This window comes from Mus caroli, chromosome 19 (assembly GCF_900094665.2).
Source record: "Mus caroli chromosome 19, CAROLI_EIJ_v1.1, whole genome shotgun sequence".
Taxonomy (NCBI): Eukaryota; Metazoa; Chordata; class Mammalia; order Rodentia; family Muridae; genus Mus; species Mus caroli.
This window is the reverse complement of record NC_034588.1, coordinates 9,659,881-9,664,901: the sequence shown is the minus strand read 5'-3', so window position 1 is coordinate 9,664,901 and position 5,021 is coordinate 9,659,881. Positions and strand designations below refer to the sequence as shown.

General features: G+C 39.8%; 1 pseudogene; it reads left to right on the top strand.

The window, feature by feature from the left end:
- The first annotated feature begins 949 nt into the window (after positions 1-949).
- LOC110285990 lies at positions 950-2,743 on the top strand (annotated as a pseudogene).
- The last annotated feature ends 2,278 nt before the right edge of the window (positions 2,744-5,021 follow it).

Sequence of the window (5,021 nt, the reverse complement as noted above, 5' to 3'; positions counted from 1 at the left end):
TAGTGTATGTGGTGTTATGTAGAACTCTCTGATCCACCTCTACTTGAATTTTGTGCACAGTGATAAATATGGATCTATTGTTGTTCCTCTACATATAGACATCCAATTAGACAAGCACCATTTGTTGAAGATGATCTCCCTTTTCATTATATCATCCTGCACTTAAAACTATTAAAGATCAGTTTGAATTGATGTTACTATGGTCTAAGATAAGAGAGCATATGTGCTTGTTTTGTATATGGAAAAATGTTCTTTGCATGTTATGTCTTCCTGGGGCTCTTACTGAACATGAGACAAATATGTATGTCAGGAATAAATTCTGGGCTCTGCCCTACTTCTTTAAGTATGTTTTTGTCACTACTTTACTGCTTACTACATCTCTGTAATATAATTTTCTGCTAAGTAATTTTCATTCTAACTAAAGAGCTATTCTGCTAATTAGGTATTACCTTTAGCTTCACATCAAGTAAGAATATTTGGGCTTTGAGAGAGCACATATTCAAAGTCACATAGCTGTACCTGCTAGAGTCAAAATCCAACTCAAATTGTCTGCTAATATCTCCCATTATTTGAAATTAGGTTCTGGTTTTCTTGTGAATTGCCCCTGCCTGTTCCTTGGAGCCTTGTTTTTCTCACAGACATGGGAAATGATCCCATGTCCACTTTGAGGGATTGCTGTGCTCGTTCATTCAAATTAAATGTATGAGAAAATTATGCATCAGAAGGGAAAGTTCTACATAAGCAATGAAATGTATTCATCGTAGATTATTACCAATCTGTGTTACTATTTAACTGTGTCATTTTGGAAAACTCTAGCCTCAGGTTTTCCCTTCAGAAACAGAGAATTGGGAACTAGACCTGTGCATGTGTCCTCTACAGGTCAAATGACTCGAAAGGCAGTCAGATGGGCTATAATTCTGTGATTCTCTTGTGAGAATGGAAAGGGAGCATGAGGTCAGATGGCCATCGTAATGCAGGCCTTCAAACTTGCAGAGACAGCTACTCTATGACAATTAGGGACCAGAGGGCAAATGACGTGAGTGAGCTCTCCCTGTAACTGGCTTTCCTCTTTCACCTCTACTCTCCGTGACACATTGAAAAGGATCCCAGTGGTGACAATCTCCACTGTCACACATTAACAGTGGGTTTGTACCCCCAAAAGACCTATCTAAGAATGCAATAGGCACTCTAGAAAGCGACCCTGATAAAGAAGTAGGTCATTTCAACCTTCGACATTAGCTGTGGCTAGTTAAATCTCAGTGACTGGGCAATGCTGCCAGTAATACCATGGGCACTTCCTGAGGAGCACCCTGTTATGCTTTCTTTCCTCTTCCTCAGTTCCTCACCTTCTCCTTAGGACAGTTCCTTGGGTTCTTTTACTCTTGACTCAAGTTTTCTGAACTGTAAAAAGAATATTCAGGAAAATCTGGGTATTACCATGAGGTAGGTGATACTGTTGAATTCTAATTATGTAATGTCTTGAGGATATGACCTTGAAATTGGTTACTCTCTTGGTTTTTCACCCATAAAATTTCGAAAATAGGACTTACAGATTTGAATAAAGTGGTATATATCAAATATGACTCAATGTAAAAGTAAATAATTGATAGCTAAATTAAAAAGCTATTTGCTGAATTTCAAGAGAATTTCAAAAGATCAAAATATATTTGTCTCTGTTTCCCAATTTCCCCCACCCAAAGGAGACTTTTAATGTTTGCCCTTGGGGATTTTGCTTTGGAAATCATAGTAATTTCATTTCCACTTAAATAAAGAACCTTGGTTCATGACTACTGAGAAGCAAGAGACAAAAATGAGCAGAGTGCTCATACACAAGTCCATTAGCACTGTTGGAATACTGCAAACAGCCCCTGTTGTTCTAGCCCCAGAGTCTAGGACATAAGCCTTGGTAACTCCTGGAAGATGATGTAGGTAACCCAGGCATGGTAGATGCTCAGCCCTGGCAGATGGAACTGGTCTGGTAGTCTCTTTGAAGATTTTTTTCTTTGAATTCTCACTGAACAGCAGCTCCAGCTTTGCCTCAGTGCAGCTGAACATGTTTTTATTAGAAAAAGATTGGCATGGGTCTTGATTAACTATATCCACAAAACAAAATCTCCAACGAGTGTTTACACCAGTGTTTACAGTTCTTGCTTCACTCATCTTGGAAAATGGCAAACCAATGCAAAATCCTCTTCAAAGAGAATCAGTATATTTAGAAATCTTTCCCTTTTTCTCCAGTTTTTTTTTTTAATTGTAACATAACGGAGCTCCTCCCTTTTCCCTTTCTGCCACCACCTTGCGGTCCAGACTGAGGAAGACCCGGAAACTCCGGGGCCATGTGAGCCAAGGCCATGGCCGCATCCGTAAGCACTGCAAGCACGTAGGAGGCCGTGGAAATGCTGTAGGCATGCATCACCACAGGATCAACTTTGACAAATATCACACAGGTTACTTTGGGGGAGTTGGTATGGGGCATTACCACTTGAAGAGGAACCAGAGCTTCTGCCCAACAGTCAACCTGAATAAACTGTGGACGTTGGTCAGCGAGCAGATGCAGGTCAATGCAGCAAAAAACAAGACTGGAGCTGCTCACATCATTGATGTTGTTCTATCAGGCTACTAAAAAGTTCTGGGCAAGGGAAAGCTACCTAAGCAACCTGTCATCATGAAGGCCAAATTCTTCAGCAGAAGAGCTGAAGAGAAGATTAAGGGTGTTGGGGGTGCCTGTGTTCTGGTGGCTTAAAAGCCACATCGGAGACTAATTAAATGCTAATATTTTTAAAAAATGTAACATAACAAATGTCAAAATAGTTATTTGATTGTTTATATCATATAAAACTATAAAAACGAAAATCATCCTCAACTTGTCAGTCTCCCACCCCACACCTGGCTTAAAGTGAATACAACAAGGTTGGCTGCTCTGTCATCAGAATGCATAAAATAGTAGTGAAATTAAGTGAGTTGCTGAGTCAGGAGTTTTGCCTGTTGTTGGTGATTTGGGGTAATGTAATCTGTGATAGTGTACAATTTAATGATGGCTTTATTTGTTCTCATGTACACACTTACTGAAAAATTGTGTTAGCATCACTCTAAAAGTAATCCTAAACATACATATATATATATATGTGTGTGTGTGTGTGTGTGTGTGTATATATATATATTCATGCATACATATAGTTACACACAAATATATGTATGTATGTATGTATGTATGTATGAAATGATGAATATTTGTGGTGATAGATATGCCTATACCTCTAATCTGATTGTTATATCATATACTAAATTGTCATTTACATTACAGACACATACTAAAATGTCACACTGTATCTCGCAAGTATGTACAACTATGTGTCCACTAAAAGAGAAAATTTCAACAAAAAAAAAACCCACAGTAAACAGTAAGATACCCCAAGTTTCTTAAAAGCAAAATAAAAATTAATCTAAAGTAGGATATTCCTAGCAACACATCCAAAGCTGGGTGTATTTGTATATTTTCTTATGTCTCTTGGAAGTTCATTCCAAAAAGTTTGATAAACGTTGCTATATCAATATCTAGGCATGAGTCTCACAAAATGAAATGCTGTCTTAACTAAGGAACTCCAGTCTCTAAAAGCTTGCCTCAAGGTTGTCCTTTCTTTTCTTTTTCTTTTTTTTTTTTAAATTTACAATCCAGCCATTACCCTTCTCCATCACCCTTCCACAGTTCCTCATCACATTCCTCCTCCCCCTGTCCCTGAAAGGATGCCCCACCACCACTAGGCCTCCCCCTTCTCTGGGACCTCAAGTCTCTTGAGGATTAAGAACATCTCCCATTGAGACCAGACCAGGCGCTGCTTTGCTACATGTGTTGGGTGAGAGTGGAAGCAGTATGTGTGGGCTAACCAGGTCTTATATGCTGCCTGGTTGGTAGCTCAGTGTCTGGGAGATCCCAGGGTATGTGGTTATTTGAGACTGCTATGGGGTCATTCTCCTCTTCTGTTTGTTCCATCCATAGGATGTAAGTATCTGCTTCTGTCTCAGTAATCTGCTGTTGGGCCTCTCAGAAGACAGCCATGCTTGGTTCCTGTCTGTAAGCACATCACATAGTGCCCCCCCCACCATTAGGTAGACCCCCAGTTGTGCCGATCACTGAACCACCTTTCCCTCAGTATCTTCTCCACTTTTGTGCCTGCAAAAAGACACAAATAGACAGGAACACTTCTGGGTCAGAAATTTTGACTGTGGGTTGGTTGGTAACACCATTTCTCCTCTTGAGGCCCTGTCTATTCACTGGAAGTGGAATCTTTGAGTTCCCTCTGCCCACTGTTGGGCACTACATCTAAGGTCACTCCCTTTGAGTCCTGAAAGTCTCTCACCTCCCAAGATTTTGGTACTTTCTAGAGTGTCTCCCTATCTCCCATCTTCTGAGGCACCATAATTCCATTCATTCTGCTGGCCTCTTTTGGTTAATTCACTTTGCTAGAATTGTGTTGAGTATTTTTAAATTGATATTCATAAGCAAAATTGGTCAGAAGTTCTGTTTTGTTGTTGGGTCATTGTGTGGTTTTAGGTATCAAAGTAAGTTTGGCTTCATAGAATGAATTAATTAGTGTTCCTTCTCTTTCTATTGTCTAGAATAGTTAACGAGTCTTGGTATTAGGACTTCTTTGAAGGTCTGGTAGAATTCTATGATAAAGCCATCTGACCCTGGGTTTCTTTTTGATTGGGTGGTTTTTAATGACTTCTTAATTTTTTTTCCAATTTTTTCCCTTTTTTATTAGGTATTTTCTTCATTTACATTTCAAATTCTATCCTGAAAGTCCCCTATACCGCCCCCAACCCTGCTCCCCTACTCACACACTTCTTGGCCCTGGAGTTCCACTATACTGGGACATATAAAGTTTGCAAGACCAATGGGCCTCTCTTCCCAGTGACAGCCAACTAGGCCACCTTCTGATACACATGCAGCTAGAGACACAAACTCTGGGGGCACTGATTAGTTCATATTGTTGTTCCACATATAGGGGTGCAGATCCCTT